Source organism: Apodemus sylvaticus, chromosome X (genome assembly GCF_947179515.1).
Source record: "Apodemus sylvaticus chromosome X, mApoSyl1.1, whole genome shotgun sequence".
In the NCBI taxonomy this organism is placed as follows: domain Eukaryota; kingdom Metazoa; phylum Chordata; class Mammalia; order Rodentia; family Muridae; genus Apodemus; species Apodemus sylvaticus.
Genome location: NC_067495.1, coordinates 98,674,712 through 98,695,007, shown reverse-complemented (window position 1 = coordinate 98,695,007; position 20,296 = coordinate 98,674,712). Strand labels below are relative to the sequence as shown.

The 20,296-nt window shown below is 41.0% G+C and overlaps 1 long non-coding RNA gene across 6 annotated transcripts in view; it reads left to right on the top strand.

Annotated features, from left to right (window-relative positions):
• Positions 1-20,296, top strand: part of LOC127675270 (uncharacterized) — a 37,510-nt gene that overhangs the window by 3,094 nt on the left and 14,120 nt on the right. For 4 of the 6 annotated variants that reach the window (XR_007975464.1, XR_007975461.1, XR_007975462.1 and 1 more), the window contains exons 2-9: positions 3,758-3,907; positions 6,150-6,223; positions 7,512-7,588; positions 8,119-8,283; positions 13,794-13,860; positions 18,486-18,571; positions 19,038-19,118; positions 19,455-19,554. This is a non-coding gene — a long non-coding RNA (uncharacterized LOC127675270). The remainder of the gene's footprint in view (positions 1-3,757; positions 3,908-6,149; positions 6,224-7,511; positions 7,589-8,118; positions 8,284-13,793; positions 13,861-18,485; positions 18,572-19,037; positions 19,119-19,454; positions 19,555-20,296) is intronic. The other 2 variants (XR_007975466.1, XR_007975465.1) reach the window with 2 other exon arrangements.

The window sequence follows — 20,296 nt, the reverse complement described above, 5'->3', positions numbered from 1 at the left end:
ATGTCATGCTGTTTTCTTCCTTATTGGCTAATTGTTTTACAGTTGAAGAGTGGGGCTCTAACAAACTAGACGGCTTTGTGGTGTTTAGGCCTGTAATCTCATCACTTGGTCTATGTGGTAGAAAGGCAACTATGCATTTGACGGCAGGGATACATGTTGACTTCCTACCTAAAAATAAAACAGCAACAAAAAGCACCAACATAATAGAAGGATATTATAATCCTGATGATTCTATAGCAGAAACTAATATCAGGAAACATCTCTGCTGCTTAGGTATGTGATGAAAGTCAGGCAAAAGAAGCTGCAGCACCAGAGTTAATACACTGAACATAGCACATTGAAAGCAGGCGTTGAGTCAGTAGCTAAAATGGCTCATATTATACTAATGCTCACTGAAGAGGAAAACAAATTCCTACTTCATTGATGATAGAGTGTACCTCAAACACAGATTTGGGGAAATATTAACAAATAAAAATGGTGCAGCAAGAGAGGAAGCCTCAGTCCCACTTGGGAGGGAGAACAAAGCAATCACAAGTGGGGAGGGAGGGAGGCACCTGGGAGGGAAAGAGGACAGAGTTGGGAGGGAGTGGGAGGACAAGGGAGCCTGACCTGGTATTGGGTGAGGGTAAAGGACTGAAGCCATGAGGGCCAAGCAACCTCAGCAGGGAGGTGAGAGACTCTCAGGACTCAAAGGGAGGGACCTTAGATGAAATGCCTGACATTAGGGAGAGGGAATTTATAGAGCCCACCTCCAGCAGGAAGGCAGGGCTTCAAGTAAGGGAGAGGGGGGCCATCCCATAGTCACAACTCTGATCCATAAGTGTTCCTGTCTGAAAGAATTACAGGGATGGAAATGGAGAGGAGCCTGAGGAACAGAAGGCCCAGTGACAGGCCCAAAGTGGGATCCAGCTCAAGGGGAGGTCCCAAGGCCTGACACTTACTGAGGCTATGGAGCACTCACAAAAAGGGACCTAGCATGACTGCCCTCTGAAAGACCCAACAAACACCTGAAAGAGTCAGATGCAGATATTTACAGCCAACCTATGGACAGAAACTGCTGACCCTTGTGATTGAATTAGGGGAAAGTTGGAAGAGGCTGAGGCGGAGGGTGACCCTGTAGTAGGAGGACCAGCAGTCTCAATTAGCCTAGACCCCGAGATCTCTCAGACAGATTACCAAACAGGCAGCACGCACCAGCTGATATGAGGCCCCCAACACACATACAGTAAAGGACTGCCAGGTCTGTGTTCATTCAGAGATGATGCACCTAACCCTCAAGAGACTGGAGGCCCCAGGGACTTTAGAGGTCAGGTGGGATGGGGGTGGGGACATCCATGTGGAGACGGGGGCGAGGTGGGGGTGGGGTTGGGGAGGAGGTATGGGATGTGGAAGAGTTGGAGGGTGGACTGGGGTGGGGGTGGGGAATAAAATATGGAGGGTAAAAAAATTAATTAATTATGGGGCAGGCCAGGCATTTTTAATGTTTAAACATAAAAGATGTCTGGGTTTAGGAACCAGTTGAGCCACCAATGCCCAGGAACCCCACAGGGTCAAATCAAGATTGGAAGTTGGAACAGGCTAGGAATGTGTGATGTGATTTCCTGGCTCTGCATCTGGCGTAAGCTTCTAGTTGAAAAGCAGCCTTCCCTGAGGCTTTTGGGTGGAGACAGGGAGGCCAGAGCTGGCAGAAGAGAGGACGTGTGTTGAGGCACACACCCAGTCACCAGAGTGCAGACACCTGGGATCCAGAGTGAAAGGTGACTACAAGGACAAAGGGGAAGAGACAGCAGCAGATCAATGTTTCTGGGGTGTGTGTGTGTGTGTGTTGAGACTGGAGCATTTTCAGGTTATTATTGGTGAGCAGCTAGCAGGGTTTAAGAGAGGGTAGCAGAGAACAGATTAAGGGAAGATCAGCAAATCAGTAAGTACTGGCTAGAATATATGTATCTGCATCGTGTCTAGATAGAATGAATTTAGTGCCTTGGTGTCTGAGTTGGCAGACTGGCTGCTCTTGTGAGCACTGTGTTTGATGCTCTGGGTGAGCCAAAGGAGTGACACTTTATTTCTTTGCAGCCTGCCAGTTGCCATCTGCTTTGTATCCAGACATAAAAATAATGGTTTGTAGGATGGTGCATATTGTGTCAGAAAGATTTATCCTGGAGGAGTTTGGGACAAGGACTTTACCGTGGGGCATAAACATATTTCAGAATTAAAATACAGTAAAACTTTCCTTTAATCATATTTCTGACAGAGTTAGGTTTCTGTGTACCAACTTGGACTGACAGGGTGTAACTTTTGTCTCAAAACAACTTAACTCTGGCCTACATAATAGCAGGACCCCTGTGGAAGAATCTATTTTATTTGGTGCAAGGAAAGCGTTTCCTGTTTCATGTAGAGCCTGTAATCTCTAATCAAGAAAGCAAAACAGGAACTCAGGGATAGGCTTAGCTCACATTTAAAATTTGAAATCATTCACTATTTTTTTTTCAAATTTGTGACTGTGAACTCTGTGCCTGCAACAAACTGTAATCACAATTTAAATTATTTTGAATACTCCCACCCCTCCTTTGTTTACCAGAGAAACCACTGTAGTTCAGGCCATCTGAGTTACTGCCTCTCAAATTTCTCTGTGCCTCCAAACCAACAGTACAAAGTGCTAGGTTGGTCAGTTGTAGGGTGGGTAACCTGAATGTTAATTGCAAATAAATTCCCTGGAAATGCCACTACTGTTCTCCTGATTTCCTATATACAGATGACATTGGGGAACCTGAAAGTGTTACTAGCCCACAGCCATAAGACCTGGGCTAGATGAAACCTGTCTTCCACATTAACTTAAATACATTGCTAAAACCACATTATGTGTATATACATAAGATATGAACATGAATTTTTTTAAAGGTTTTAAAAATGGTACGTGTTGTTGTTTGTGTCTCTGTGTGGGTACGTGTGCATGAGTGTCAGCACCCGTAGAGGCCAGAGGGATTGGATGCTCTGGAGCTGAGGTGGGTGCTGGGAACAGAACTCAGGCCCTTTGGAAGGTCAGCAAGTGTTCTTAACTGCTTAGCCATTTCTTCAGCTCGTATGAATTTTAGTGTACCTGTAATTTTGGCAGAATCTGGGGAACTAGAAGTTCTTAGTTTGTCTCACATTTTCCTCAGTGGTATTAAAAGAGAAAAAAAGGAAATAAAATTCAAGAAACGGGCATTTGTGGAGTAATCTGCAGCTTTGCTAATCAGAACTAAGGGACTAGTATTGCTCCTGGTGTCAGGGGCAAAGGGCTGTGCTTCTTTTCACTTTGAGAATGACATTTCCCTTGGTAATCCTGATTCCTAGCTCCTCTTACACAGGACCTCTGTAGGGAATGCTAGTCTGATATGAATGATAGCCCACTAGAGAGAAAGGCATTTAAATACATTTTATTTTCACAGTGCACAGAAACTTTGGACTTTTTTTTTTTTTACACGATTTTCTTGTAGATTGAAAAGTTGTGTATGTATGGGGGGGTCACAGTATGATATGTGCATGGTACGGAATGATGAAATCAAGAGAACTAACTTATCTGACACCTAAAATACTGGTGCTTTCTGATATGAACAGTTGAAATGTTTCTTTAGCAATTTGGAAGCATAGTACCCTGTTGTTGTTAGTAATCCCCATCCATTGCAGTAATCTCAAAAATTCCTTCTAATTGAAGAGTCAGCCTATTTTGATTACCATCTTTCCTTTCTCCTTAACCTCCATTTGCTATTCCCTGCAGGTGTATCATTCAGCTCTGCTACTGTGAATATGATTGGCTTAGAGAAGATTGAAGCTTTGTCCTTCAGTGTAGGCCTGGCTGTTTTCACTTCATACAAGTTTCTTGTATGCTGTCGCAAATGGAAGCGTTTCCTTCCTTTGGTGTGGCAGGGTAAGTGTATCTGTTCGGGCATGTGTATGGTTGGGATCCGATATACTGTAGACACATATGCACCACTTGTTTTGTACGGTGGTTTCCTCCAAATAGAAATATGACTGTGAGGGTGTGGGAAGTCTCGTGAGCAGCAAATGTCAGGGAGAAAAGCAAATTGGAAGATTTGTTTGAGGGCCTCCCTAGCCATATGAAAAGGAGTATAAAACTGCTAGGTGTGGACACTGGAAAAGCTAGCTTCACAGAGATCAGATGTTTGGATGATCAAGCTGCCTGCAAGCTGGAAAGTGCTCCAGGGTTGTTAGCAGCTTCTGTGACCATCAGCCATGCTGAGCTGGGCTTTGGTGATGTTGCTGCTTTTGAGTCACATCTGCTCCCTCTAAGTACCTCCTCACCCACGGTGCTGTTAGGAGGTCCAATTAAAACTGGTTCAACAAGTCTGACTTTGGTGCAGTGGTTACTTTAGACTAGTACCGAGTTCTCTTTCTGAGGTGACTAGACATGTGGTTGTATGTCCTTAGTTTAAAAAAACAAAAACAAAACAAAACTCTGGCTGTTAAAAAGTAAAAGTCTCAAAAAAAAAAGTAAAAGTCTCCCACATCATTCTTCAGGCCATATATACAACTTTGTTCTTTAGATAGCGTCTGTCATTGGTCTAAAACCCTTCCTTCGTGGAAGCATGACTCCAAGGGATCTGCCCATCTTTACCTCACTAGCCCTGGGCCAATATTTTTAAAATGATTTGTTTCATTTTATGTGTATGAATGTTCTGTAAGTGTTCTGTGCACTGTATGCATGCCTGGATGTCGGGGAGGAGGGTTTCAGAGTTACAGACAGTTGTGAGCCACCACCACATGCGCTGGACTGCTGAAGCAGCTCTGCAGCCTCACGGCAGCATTTCTTTGTGTGTGTGTCCAAGTGCATGTCCACCCTAGAGGTGGTGGGACCTGGAAGAATGGAACCAATAAACAGGCAGACTAAAGTCTCATGCAATAGTTAACTTTATTCAGAGCATCAAACAATTTATGCTTTAAGGGTTAAGAAGGGTCACATGAGTAAAGTTCTCATGAGTTCAAAACGTTTACAATCACAACTACAAGCCATGTGTAGCAAAAAACATGTCTTTCCATAGAGGCCTATAAAGGATAGTTTAAACATTTAATTGGATAACAGCTGCAAGAACTAATGAGTAATCTAATGTAAACTCAGCTCTGTCTGCTACACCTGGGAGGAGCATGAACCCACATTCCAAGAACAATTTGTTTTCTTGGAGTGTTCTCACTAGTATTCAGAATTCTCCTCACATGACTGCATTCCTGGATCTTGTTCAGATGTACCCCTCTCTCTCTCTCTCTCTCTCTCTCTCTCTCTCTCTCTCTCTCTCTCTCTCTCTCTCTCTCTCTCTCTCTCTGTGTGTGTGTGTGTGTGTGTGTGTGTGTGTACCTGTGTGTGTTTGCATGCACCATATGGAGGTCAGAGATTGATTTGGGGTATCTTCAATATAATATTTTTGAGACAAAAATCACACACTGAATAAGGAGGTTATGTTTCACTTAGTCTGACTGGCCAGTGCCCCCCTAGAGCTTCTGTTGTTCTGCTTCTGCAAGGGTGGGATTACAAGTTACCCCTCCAGAAGTTTTACGTGGATTTTGGGGGTTGAATTTCGATTGCCATGCTTACTGGACAAGCACTTCACAGATTGAGACCTCCACATACTCCCCTGACCCAGTCTTTTGTACTTGGGTTCTGGGAAGAGCATTGAGTTCCTTTATCACTTCAACAGCTGAGCAACCCAGACTCACAATTTACTTCTTTTTGAAGGCTATCAGGTATTCCTTTGTGTATATATACACACTTTTCTTTGTCCACCCATCAGCTGACAAATGATTAATTTTGCCATTTTTATAAAGCTTAAGTCAGTATGAGCATGTATCCTTTCCCTTACAGTTACCAATTTCATATCATTTGCATATGAAAAATTTCAGGCTGGGACATAGCTTAGTGGTAGAACTCCAACATGGCATGTGCCTGCATTCAGATTCTATTCATAAAAAGCACAATGAAAACAGAATTTACATACATATAATGCAGTAATCTTTTCCTTTATTTTAGTTTTTTAAAAATTAACATAATTAGTAAGGGAAGTTCTAATTGCCCTATAATCTGCTTGAGTTTCCTAGTCCATAAATCCTCCAAGACTTATCTGTGTCTCCGATTTTTTTCTCTCTCTCAAACTCTTCAGCTACCCCATCTTCACCTATCCAGAGGAATTTGATGGAGCCCCATAGATTGGTGTATGCATTTATTCCTTTCGGGGTAAGGTCAAAACACCTCTTTACAATGTTTTATAATTTCAATAAATAATTATAATGATCTATAATTTCTGACTCTGTTTGTCTAGCATTTTTACATTGTGTTATGTAACAGTGAATTTGATCACGTTATTCATTATTGTATGCTTTGGATTGTAGTGCTAAGATGGTCCTTCTAAATTAAGAAAAAAGTGACTTCTCTGCCATTATGGATTTCTTTAGAGGTTTGTGTTTAAAGTGAAGAACACAAAATACCTGGTTTGTATTAAAATCCCCTGTGAATTTCTATTTACAGTGGAACTCATAGTTATACTTAACCTATCATCCAGAACAAAGGATGTTGTTTACTTTCTGGTAATAAGCTATATGTAAAGTAAGAATCGGAAAGACAGACTAATCAGCTAAGAAACCACATTAGGAGTCAGTGTATTTAGAAAAACATGTAGGGAGTTTTATTTTCAGCTCATAGAAGACAAAATCGCTGTAAGGTGTCAAAAGCAGATCAGAAGTATTGCTGTGGCCAACCTTCACTGAAAGTCTCCTTTTAGAGACTGGATAGTCTCCTGGAAGATGGCAGATAATTACATCTGCCTTGCCAACCTGAAAATGGTCAGAACATTTTTAGAAATTCCATTAAACTGCCTTTTTTATTCAGTCTGCCTTCCAGATCATTGTCCAGGCAAGTTATAAAACAAAGATCAAGCAAAGAAATCCATGGAACCAGGCACAGTGGTACAGTAGAGTAATCTAAACACTCAGAAGGAGCACAGCTCCATGTGCTACCTAACTGTTCTCAGTTCGGTGAGAAGCACATGTTGCTAATGTGTAAAGTGTAAAATAAAAGAAATGAGACAACATAAAAAGAGAAAAGTCAAGTAATCAACAAAACAATAAAGCCAAAACAATTAAAAAGGGCTGCAATGGCATATGCCTGTAGTCTCAGTACTTGGACTACCTGTTTCGAGTCCAGCCTACGCTAAAGAGTGAATTTTAGGATTGCTAGAGCTATACAGTGAGTTGCTATATAGCAAATACTCCCCTTCTCCCAATTCACATGCTTACTTAGGGACAAATTGGCCAATTAGTTCCAGAACCTGTGGTTTAATATGTTGTGCTTACAAGGTATACAGTGAAAATCTGGTAGTAACCTGAAGAGGCTCCTGACTTAGATAGGATCTTGCCATTTACATTGTCCTGATTGTCATTTCATTAAACAGAGGCAATCAGAACACAAAGAGTAAGAATAAATATGCTACTTATTATTTGGATGGTAATTGTTTTGTTCTACCCAGATCCCAAACTTGGTAACAAGGAGAGTGACCTCAAGGACTGCAGTCTGGCATTTTGGTGCTTAACAGCGGCTGCTGTGGTAGGTGGAAGCATTAGTTCTTGGGTACCTTGTTTGCTAACCCTGCAAGTGCTATATACTTCTTAAATGGTCAAAGAAAGTGGGATTCTTTGTCCCTTGTTTCCAGCTGGCTTAATGAAAGCATTCAAATACATGTATGTATTGGGATTCGTCAGTTGTTAAAAAATCGATGTGTGTTATCACATGCATGCCATGGTATACTGGTAGAGGTCAGAGGACAGGTTGCTGGACTTGATTTTTTTTCTTTCATCGACAATCCTGGGGATCAAACTTGGGTCATCTAGTTGAGCCACATCACTGGCCTTCTGCAGAATCTACTGCAGTTCTTTTGTAGGCCCACTATGTTGGGATTCTTTAACCTATAACTCAGGCCCATGGCATTGCTCTTACAGAGGGTTTGATTCTTCTGGCTGTAAGTTTTTCACAGCCCCTTGGAACTCTTCTGGTGACTAGGACTTGCCTTTCTGGCTTTTTAGAGGCCTCTGTGTTTCTTCAGCATTAACTTTTCACCCTTATTTCTCATCCTGCAGCCTTGCTTCCTGCTCTGGCCCCTCTGGAGCTCTTCCCTGTCTTCATCTTCAGCTGTTAACAGCTAGCCATCATTCTTGACCTGACAGCTTCCACCTGGATGCACTGGTCCATCACTCTCTGCTGCTGCTTTGTGTTATCAGCTCAGCCTGCGATACTAAGTATAGGTAAGAAGAGACCACTTGAGAGGTGTTGTTTATTGGGCCTGATGTTACAACATCATAAGAAAACACAGGAGAATTTCTCTAAGCGCTCAACCTTCCTATTGCTAAGACCCTTTAATACAGTTTCTCATGTTGTGGTGACCCCCAACCTTAAAAAGTACTTTCATGTCTACTTCATAACTATAATTTGCTACTGTTTTGAGTTGGAATGTAAATAGGTAAATATGCAGGATATCTGATATGTGACTGACCCCAAAGGGGTTGTGACCCACAGATTAATAGCTGCTGATGTAAACCAACTCAGTGAGACCAAGCAAGCTCTGTACACATACAGAGCCTCTGAGGCTTGTGTCTTGGAGCATTCACAGCCAAAACTTAAAACCAGTAACAGAAGGGCACTCCCTGTAGTTTAGGTAGAAATAGTTTCAGGGTCATTTAAGGTTCACCATGGCTTATGATAGCAAAACAACTGGTACAGTTTCACATAACCGTGCGCACATTCAGGATCAGGGAAATCAGCTGGGACTGTCATAATTTTCTTAAGGGATACCTAGAATGCTCCAGTGGTCTGTTGCTGGCATAAGAGTAGTCCAGCCATGTGACTTTTGTTCCAGGTAATCAAGGCAGCAAGAGAGAGTTGAACAGCTGATAATTAGAGAGTTTCATTCCCGAAGCTGCTATTGTCTTATTTGCAGGAAAATTCAAATCAAAGAGTCCTCACACTGTAAACTTATCATTAATATGGACAATGACTTTCCAGTGATTAACATGTTCCTCAGAGTCTCGGGTGGATTCTCCTTATTGGTCTCAGGTATATTTCATATAAGAAAACCTACTAAGGACCGCCAAACTACCCTGTTGACAAGGTCTAGTACAGTTTCTTGAAATCGTGATTCAACAGGTTTTAAAAGCAGTAAAGACAAAAAATATCCTCCAGGAAATTTTCCTCCAGGCCTTGAGTATTCCTAGTTTTATACCAGTGTGCAGCTACTTGGGGGAACTGAGCAGCATGTAGGCCCAAACTAGTTTTATGTTTTGTTGGTTGGTTGAGAGGGTTTCCCACATATTGGAAGAATTTAAGTAAGGAACTCTGCCTTACCCAGCCACCAAGATCTCTCCTCAGAAGTGCAGCCTGTGATACTGAGTTAGGTCACCACAATATAGAAATCTTCAATTTGCTGGCCTGACGATTTGACAGATTGGTGTGCACTTCAGTTTTACAAAGAACTCATTTCACATCAGGGAATTGTGTACCTCCCAGAAAATTTTAATTCTGAATTATACAGCCTAGTGCTTTATAAACCAGAAAATCAGTACTATGCAACCATTCTAAATCAGGGATTCTCATTTTCTATATTTCAAAAAAAAAAAAAAAAAGCCAGTTAAAGCATAGGCCACTGGGTTCCCTACAGAGGTAAATGCTAATACTACTAAGTTTAGGATCATACCAAGAAATGTTATCTAAGCCATCCTGAGCTAAGGTATTTGTTTTCTTGATAATCCAGTTTCTTTAGTTCTTTTTTAATTAATTTATTTATTATATGTAAGTACACTGTAGCTGTCTCCAGACACTTTCTTCTCTCTCTGACCTCGTTCGCTATTGCCCAAAGGTTTATTTATTATTATTTGTAAGTACACTGTAACTATCTTCAGACACCCCAGAAGAGGGCATCAGATCTCATTATGAATGGTTGTGAGCCACCATGTGGTTGCTGGAATTTGAACTCAGGACCTTTGGAAGAGCAGTCAGTGCTCTTAACCGCTGAGCCATCTTAGCCCGCTGTCAGATGTGGAGTTGGTGAAGATCTTTTCTGATTCTGTAGGCTGCTGTTTTGTCCTATTGAAGGCGTCATTTACCTTATAGAGGCTTTTTCAGTTTCATGAGGTTCCATCTATTAATTGTCGATCTTAGTTCCTATGCTATTGGTGTTCTGTTCAAGAAGTTGTCTCCTGTGCCAATATATTCAAGGTTATTCCCCACTTTCTCCTCTATCAGATTTAGTTTATCTGGCTTTATGTTGAGACTTTTGATCCACTTGGATGTGAGCTTTGTGCATGGTATAAGTATGGATATATTTGCGTTCTTCTATATGCTGACATCTTGTTAGCCTACCACCATTTGTTGAAGATGCTGTCTTTTTTTCAGTATTTATTTCTGGCATCTTTATAAAAGAAAAATCAGGTGTCTATAAGTGGATTTATGTCTCAGTCTTCAATTCAATTCACAATGGCTATCTTTAAAGGATGTAATTTACAACAAGGTTTAAAGGTTAAATAAGTCTTAAAATTAAATAAAGAGTTCCTTTGGGCTTTTTGAGACAGGGTCTTGTGTAGCCCAGGCTGGCTAGTAGCTCCCTATATAGCTGAGAATATCCTTGACGCTTATTCTAATGTCTCTACTGCCCATGTGCTGGAACTACAAGCATGCACCACAAGTGAAAAATATATGAGCTTCTTTTATTATACAAAATTTCTCTTGTTAATGAAATTATAAGGTTTCTATAGTACATTATTTTGACTTAAGGATTATAGAAGAGTGCTATATAGTACAACTCAAGGCTACAAGGATTATGGCCCTAATAAGTATAATTTATTTATTGCTTTTAACAATAAATCTTTATTTGGGTGACTTTAGGAAAAACTATGGAAAGAATTCTCTGTAGACCATTTTGTCTTTAGCAGTTGTGTTAAAATTTCTTGACTCTCCTTTACCAGGAAAGGCAAACTAGATCCTAGGGTATGGTCTTCAGTCCTTGTAAAAAAAGATTTTATGTGCATGGATGTTCTGTCTGTATGCTTGTATACCATGTGCATGCATGCCTTGTTCCCCTGGAAGCTGGAATAGGGAGTCAGTTCCCTTATAACTGAAGTTACAGCCGGGCACTGGTGGCGCACGCCTGTAATCCCAGCACTTGGGAGGCAGAGGCAGGCGGATTTCTGAGTTCGAGGCCAGCCTGGTCTACAGAGTGAGCTCCAGGACAGCCAGGGCTACACAGAGAAACCCTGTCTCGAAAAAACCAAAAAAAAGTTACAGACAGTTGTGATCCACCATGTGGATACTAGGAATCAAATTTAGGGTCCCTGGAAAGTCAATAACTGTTTTTAGCCACTGGGTCATTTCTCAAGCCCCTTCTTTGCTTTTTTGTGTCCCCATAATTTCCATGTCTTTTTATCCTGTGCCAGACTCAAGTTAGCAAACCTGTCTTTCTCCTAGCACCAAGCAGGAGGATTCTTGCCCTGGATCATTTCGTTGACAAGTCTGGCACTTCTTGGGGCTCCTTACTAATGGATATCTCTGTGGATGGTTAGGCATAATTGCCAGCAGTCAGACTTCAGCAAAATTATCCCAGAGAAAAAGGCAGATGGATTTTGTTGCATACTGCATAATTTTTTTATTTACTTTCATTTGTATCTCCATGAATGTTAACAAATTCAATATGTTAGTGAGGTTCAATTTAATGTTATATTACATGTGTACAATGTGGAATTGCCAACTGTGGGTGGTGAGATTCATCCCAGATACTTGATTATGCCACTGAAAACTACTTCAGGAGCTTTAACAAAGCATGCTAGAGAGCTTTGAAAGTAGGGATACTGATTTAGCACATACTGCAAATTTAATGGGGACATTTAGAGGAGCCATGTATGCATAAACTGCCCAGAGGATATAATTTACAGGTTCGAGAACTAAGCAACATTTAAGAACTAGGCATAAAATTAAATGAGAAAAAATAGGTTTTTTTTTTTATTTTACTGAAATAAATTCCCTTTCCAGATATAATCGTTAAAGTACTTTATCAGTTGTACTATTCAGGATTCACAGCAACAAGTGCTAATATAGTTAGCTTCACAATCACAACCAGTAACGCCAGTTCATTTCTTGTTTTTAACCAACCATGTTTAAGGTATCTTTGGCAAATGGGGCATTATTTTTGCAGACAGCTTATGTTCCCTCACTGTGCTGAGGTTTCTGGCCTTTGCAAGGTACCAGGTATACATGTGATGCACAAACTTTCAGGCAGTCAAAGCAACCCCCCCCCCCCCACACACACAAAATAACTAAGTGAAACCGATTTTTAAAAAAAAAAAAAACATTTCTCCTATCTAATTGAAACTTTTCATATTTTGACCACCACATCTCCACCAGCCCACCCCCACCTTCTACTTCTCAGTCACCACTTCTCTAGTTTCTGTCTATGACTGTAATGGATTTAGATTTCACAAAGGTAAGAACATGCAGTATTTGCATTTCTCTAAAAGCCTGGCTTGTTTCACCTCATATAGGAAGTATCTGTAAATATTGTTCCTTGTGTCAAGTCCTTTTTCCTTTGAGACACCACTATGTAGTACTGAAATGACCTGAAATTGGCTGTACAGACGAGGTTTGCCTATAACTCACAGATAGCCTTCTGCCTCTGCTTCCCAAGTGCTAGGATTAAAGTCCTGCTCTATCTCAGCTTCAGAAGCAGAGACATTGAGTTTGAGACAAGTAGAAAGTTTTACACCACTGTATTTCAGATTTTTAATTTATTAAATTTTTTAAAATTTAAAAATATTAAATCAATTAATTAAGTTTAATTTAAAAACATAAACAAGTAGGAGAGTGTATTTAACAATCACCAAAATGTTGTTGGGGGGTTAAATGAAAAATGAATGTGTAAGCACTGTTCCATTGTCAAGAGCTCCTAGATTAGCTCTAATCATTTATTATTTACTCCAACAGTATATATTCTGTGAGAGAATACTGTCATTTTCCTGAATTATAATTTCTGATTGAGTCCATTGCTTCTTCTCTTCTTAGCACAGTGGAGGTATATATTGCTAGTATGCCCTGCTCCAGAACAGGAAGCAATGCAGGAGCAGGCTTCAGACTTGGGCTCAAGATGTCCTGGTTCTGATACAAAAGGAAGTGGAGAGTCCAACCTAGAGATTCTGGCTCTGTGCTTCAGGCATGCAGGGAGAGCTAGGTCTGAGACACACACACACACACACACACACACACACACACACACACACTCACACACAAAACAAAAAAAAAACAAAAACAAAAACAAAAAAAAACGGGAAGCAGGGGAGAAAGTTACAGATTAAGAAATGGCACTTTGAAAGTCAGGATTGATCCAGCAGCTTAAATGAATCACAATAAACTGTTTTTAAAAGAAAGTTAATTCTCACATCAGAATGATTGGTAAGCAGCCTAGAACAGAACCTGGGGATAATTTTCAACAGATGAAAAAGGGACAGTGGGCTCATTGATTGCTGCTTCATGATACTTCAAGGAGGGTTTTGGGAGTTAGCTTCTTATAGAAATAATATAACTTCACAGTGAAAAATATCACCCTGCACACTTAAGAGATTAATAAGGGAAAAGCTCTTTACTGGAAAAGTCTGGGTAGCTGTTGCTAATGCCTAAAGAAGAGCGGGCCTCCAGTAGAAGATTTTACTAAGTTATACACATCTTAGGCTTATTAATTTTATGGTCTCTGTAATCCTTAAATTTCTTTCATGTCCAGGTCCTGACTTACACTTTGAGCAATTTAAGAGGCAGGAGCCTGCAAGTCTGGCCACTTGGACAGCTGGGTGAGTCACTCAGCAAAGATTTTTCTGGAGTCACTTTTAGGAATGCCGGTGTTCTTTTCAAATAGGTGTTATCTGTGTTCGGCTTGCCCACCTGGCTGAATGTTTTCCTGATAAGCCCACAGGGAATGTAATTCCAGCCAGGACTGAATGACAGCTGCGACCCTTGTGGCTATGCAGGGACAGATCGTCAAGATGCCTGCCGAAGGTACATTCTTTGGGGACAGAGCTAAGGGCGGGTCAATCCAGATAAGCAAAAGTGCACATCCAGGCACAGTGACTTTGTTCCTCTCAAACAGGCCTGCTGAGCACCCTGCCAGCCTAGGCCTCCTCTAGCCCCCTACCCCAACACAATGGTTTGTTTTTTTTTAAAAGATTTATTTATTTATTATAAGTAAGTACACTGTGTCTTCTTGTCTTCAGACACCAGAAGAGGGCGTCAGATCTCTTTACGGATGTTTGTAAGCCACCATGTGGTTGCTGGGATTTGAACTCAGAACCTTCGGAAGAGCAGTTGGTGCTCTTACCCACTGAGTCATCTCTCCAGCCCCCAACACAAAGTTTTAAAAAAGATTCTGAAGATAAACCCCATTCATATAGGGGTAGGGGGCAGCTGTTCATGGAGGCCAGAGAGGATTTAGATGTCTGGATATTATTCTCTACAGATGGAGTGTCTCACTAAACCTGGGCCTAGGCTGGCTGGCAGCAAGACTCCATGGAGCTTCCTGTCGGGCGCTAGGGTTTTGAACTAGGGTCCTCATATTTGCACCACCAACAATTCTTATCCAGGAGACTGATGAAGAAGAAATTCAAAATGATAGACTCGGTGTTATAACGGACTGGGTAATAAATTTGCTCAGGAGACATTAAATCACACAAAGCAGAGTTGAGCTCAGGGATGGATTCCTCCAAAATACCTGAGAGATGAGCAGGGTGCTCAGCAGGCCTGTTTGAGAGGAACAAAGTCACTGTGCCTGGATGTGCTCTTCTGCTTATCTGGATTGACCCGCCCTTAGCTCTGTCCCCAAAGAATGTACCTTCGGCAGGCATCTTGACTATCTGTCCCTGCATAGCCACAAGGGTAGCAGCTGTCATTCAGTCCTGGCTGGAATTACATTCCCTGTGGGCAGGAAGAACTGGGTCCTGGAAGTCAGGAGGGTGGAGGGGCTGATCTGGAAGAAAGATTAAAAGCCCTGGTTGGTAGAAGAGTTCCACAGAGCTGTGAAGCCTCAAAGATTCTAAGGCTTGAATTGGAACCCTGGCCGATGTCAAGGTCGAAGTTGTGCCTATACATAGGCCTGATGAAAAGCTGCAATACAAGCTGCTGCCAAGAGCTGAGGAATTTCTTGTTTCCCAGGTCCAAAAAGAAGTGGTACCACTTGCAGAGTAAAAGGTTCTGATACCTCCTGTTTTTAACACTAGTCACAGCAGTTCCTAGCTAGGCCACGAGAGGGAGTGCTTCTCCCCAACAAGGCGGAACTGGTTTCAAGTCAGCTATAGTTTACTGCAAATCAAAATTCTCCCAAGTTTGCTTTATCTCCTCACATAGACAGTCTATGGAACTAGGTGTGCATTAGGCAGAGGACTAGTGCAAAGAGGAGAAGTCAGCACCAGAGGAAATGGGAGATCACTCATAATGTCACAGGCTGACACAACAGCAAAAGGTCCACCCCATACTAAAACTGTCTTGACAGGGGCTGTGCCTTCAGAAGCCAGAGCCATCGCTCAGAATCACTGTGTAGTTTCCTCAGTACATCTGTAGAATGTGCAGATTAGCAATTCTGGTATATAGGTGGTCTGCCAATCAGGCTTAAAGCCATCCAGTTTCCTGTAAAGGCACGTGGGAAACAGAAGAAAAGGAGTTCAACAACTTCCAGTTAAAGGGTCAGCGGTCTTGCCACTGATGTCTTTGCTTATCAACAGGAAATGAACATCAGAAGGAGTGTTTATAATTAGAACTTACTATAGCCTAGTATAATAACACACACCTTTCAGCCCAGAAGTCCCGGGACTGAGGTAACAGATTCATGAACTCTTCCACAGACTGGAGAGATATGGAATCCCCCCCATCAGTATCATTTATGAGCAGTTCTTCATATGTCTATTGACCATATGTACGTATGCATTTCTTCAAAAAAATGTCTATTGAAGTCTAGTCATTATTAAATTGAGTCATTGTTTTGTTGCATCTGAGTTCTCTATTTGAGACAGGGCTTCTCTGTGTAGCCCTGGCTGTCCTGGAACTCACTCTGTAGATTAAGTGGGCCTCAAACTCAGAGACCTTCCTGCGTCTGCCTCCCAAGTGCTGGGATTAAAGGCATGCACCACCACTGCCCCCTAGTGCAACCAAGTTCCTTACAGATTTTAGCACTAGCCTTTTATGTTGGGATTAAAGGCATGCACCACCACTGCCCCCTAGTGTAACCAAGTTCCTTACAGATTTTAGCACTAGCCTTTTATTTGATGTGTGGCTTGTAGAAAGTTCCTTGTGACCCTGAGGTTGTCTCCTGGCTGTGCACCCCCATTTGTTTATTCTACTCTTTGTCTCCTTGGTACTTCTTTGGTTAAATCTCGCCCTCACATTAATTGTATAGACCAACGTCAATTGTTTTCTACAGTACATGTTTAGGTCTTTTTTTTTTCAGTTGTTGGAATTGTACCTGTTGTCCTTTAGTGTATGCTTTGATGGTAGAACAAAGATGATCTTAAATTAAACAAAGGAATTTTCCTTCAACTTTGCCTAAAACCATACACATTTAAAATGACAGATTATCCATTTCCAATGAAAATCCCTAGCTGAGTTATGTACTCAAGTGGTAGTCAGGTACAATGGGACTCTTGTTCCCACTTGTGGCTTCTATAACATGAAAGGGATGTTTCTAATTTTTTTGTAAATTGCATCAAAAATACATTTGTGACAATTCTTGACAGAGAAAGATTAATTGTAAGATTAATTATCATCACAAGTTATAGTCATTTTTTAAACTCAGGGCCACAGAATCGGAAATGCAGTTGCAGCAGATTTTTACTTCAGGTCACCTTGCACAGATTAGCCTTAAACAGTTTCTAGAAGGAGGCAACCCACAGTTATACCCACTTGTGAAACCCTCCCACGAACCTGAAAATGAGGTTGAGGTCAGGACACATTGATTAAACTCCCACGAGGCTTCCTGCCAGTTCTCTCCCCAGATTACAAACCAAATTAAATCCAGCCCTCAGGACACAAATAATAACAGACAATCCAAACTGGCCTAGGTAGGTCTGTTCTGTCTTTGTCTGGGAACCAGGAAGATGCTAAGATTAAAGCCATGCTTTAAGCACTAAAATCCCTCCCAGGAAGGCCAGGTTGGGAGTGAGAAGTCTCTACAAGAGCTCTGGTATTTAACACTAGGAGAAAGACCTACTTTCCTGTTCAGGTAACTGGGGGCTCCTGGGGCCTATGGCTAAATCTTCATGTGTATAGTTCCTGATTTTTTGCTTCATCTTTTAAAACTGCTTTTTAGATGACTTGTATTTAACTTAGGGTTTCATACCTGCTAAGGGTGAGGCAGAGGCATTGAGAATTTCTCCTCAGCTTTAACCAAAATTCTCTATAAATTAATTTACCTGTTTTATACAGATGGATTTTTGTATTAATAATGAATGCAAGCATTTGGGCCCAAAGCCAGGCCTTATAGCTGGAGAATCTATCAACTGAGTGGACAGTGCGTTAGAGGTTTTAGAATTCTAGGATGTGTAATAACCTCATTATGAGCCAGTCAGTAGGACACACACACACACACACCCCTCTTGAAAGATAATCAAATGTCCATTGTATGTGATCTCCTTTCCCCCCAATTTCTCCTCTCTACCTAATGCACCCCTCCTCCCATAGACTGTCTGGGTGAGGAGGTAAAGCAAATTTGAGAGTATTTTTGACTTTGCAGCACTTTCACTTAAAATTGGCTGTGTGGCAGGTATGATTGAGTCTTAGAGAAAGAGTCTTGGGAAACAGAGCTTAAATTTTCAGAGTCATAATACTTATTTACTAGAAGTTACAAGGGTGTGTTTGCTTTCTTTTTAATCATTGCTTGAGAGGAAAATATAATATTTCCAAAATACATATGGAAATTTTATTCTCTTAATATGGTAGCATTTATATTGCAGGCACATGTGTTTGTAGATTTCTTTCTCTCCCTCCCTCCCTCCCTCCCCCCTCTCTCTCCCTCCTTCCCCCCCCCTCTCTCTTTCTGTGTGTGTGTGTGTGTGTGTGTGTGTGTGTGTGTTGGAGGCAGATCTTTCAATGTAGCCAGACTGGCCTGTACTCACTGTATCCCTGATTCTGCCTCCCCAGTAATGGAATTATATACCATTATATTTGACTTCAATTCACTTTTAAGTTATTTTATAATTTATATATGTCAATAGCTTTTAGGTGTGCTTCATTATTTCTGTTAACAAGAATAGATTCCTAGTACATTGTTCGGTTATTTAGTTAGTGAGCACTCAAAGATATCAGCTATAAAATACTACTACCAATAGACCTTGTGATGATAAGCCACATAGTATCTCTTGTTTCATTCATTGTAAAAGTTCATGTCAGTTTCTAAGCTTACAGAGATTTATAATTGTGCTTTCTTCTTTTCCAGGTAGATATCCAGTGCTGTCAACTTATAGTTTCCACACTGTGTATGGTTTTCGTGATCAGAGGATGGAAGTGTTGGACTAAGGAATGGTAAAAGGCCACAAATATCAGTGTTTTTAACCATTATTTAATTACTTTTTTGATTATTAGATTATTTTAAGCTGTGTGTGTGTGTGTGTGTGTGTGTGTGTGTGTGTGTGTACTCGTGCTCACAGTGCTAGAGATTGGCCCAGCCCATAGTGCCTGCTAGGCAAGTTTGTCATTACCAGTATATCTTTCCAACTCAGTCATTGCTTTTTGGGGAAGGTTATTATTTTGCTATTTGGAAAGCACCTATGCATAGGCTTTATTCTGTTTAGAGTACAATCAATTTCTATATGAAATAATAATCTTGTTATATGTGGGTGATGAGTAAGAACTTCTTAGCAGTAATCAGGATTTAAACTAATAAAAAATGCACAACGTGGTTTCTTCTTATGTCTTGAGAATTTAGCTGAGGCTAAATTGGATGAGTACCACTGGCACCAAGTAAGACCATGTGTTTTGCTCCTAACAGATAATTTCTTTGTCTGTGGACATGGAAGTACAGCTGAGCCATCCCTTATACCCTAAAGATAAACACTTTCCACCCTCAATTGTAAGTATTATTTTTTGATCCCCAGGAAACTCTGTAAGATATGAGGATGAACATGATTAACTTAAATGCCTCATTTAACATTACATTCAGAGGCTTTGTGTCCTTCCAGAATTTTCTAAGTATGGCCAGAGTTCTCAGAATAAAATGTATAGAGAGACCGAATGAAATAGTGCAAAGTAGCCACCAGGTGGCGAAATTGCATATGGATTTAAGCAGCACAGGCAAACCAGTCTCATTCCAGCCTTGAGGCCATGTTTATGCCTGTGTCTGGTTTTCTGTCAAAGCTTCAAAAAGATCAGGTGGTGATTTTACTTCTCTTTATTCCCTTGGTTTTAGAACACTTCCATCCCTGTCCAAGGCTTCTGTGGGAGCCATGTGGTACTGCTGTATCTGCTGTGGGAGCTATGTGGTGCTGTACCTGCTGTGTCATTTCAAGGTAGAAGAGAAAAATGATGCACAGAGTGCTTCTAGTTCTTCAGTTGTTCAGATTCTAGTTCCCACATCACTGATCGTCCTTGGATTTGCTACCATAGGAATGGACTCAAAGGACGAAGAGAAAAGCAAAACATGTTTTTAAGACACTGGGTACTCTAATTAGAAATAGAGCATTGTAACTTACCTTAATTACTATAAAAATATGAGACCCTGAAAGAGTTATTTGTTGTTTTGTCTATCACTTTAATTTAGCAAGTATTTACTAGGCATTGCCAGTATTATTTAGTGTGTGTTTATGCATGAGTCCTCTCAGATTGTTGGTAACTTCATTTAAGGCAGGGAGTAGTTCATCTTCAGCACTGTACTTCTTATACGTAGCACAGCCTCTGGTACATAGACAGAAGCAGCATACTTTTCTTCAACTTGGGAGTGAGAACGAGTGAAATCATTATAGCATGGCTATGCCATGATAAGGTTTTCCATGGAGGTAGATAAAGGTTGCTGGTTGTTTTGGAAATATGGAAGATTGGAAGCAGGGAGGAACCTATTGCAGACTTCACACTAGTGAGCTTGAAGGTCAGAAGTAGTGTGATGGAAGTGAATATTAATAAAAGACTGAATGGAGAGTTACTGACAGGGCAGTTGGCATAATTTGGGAACCTTTTCTCGGTGGAGAATGAAAAGCTCCAGGTTTGGGTAATAGTGACCCCTTGAAGAATCCAAGCAAGACAGGGAAGCAGGTT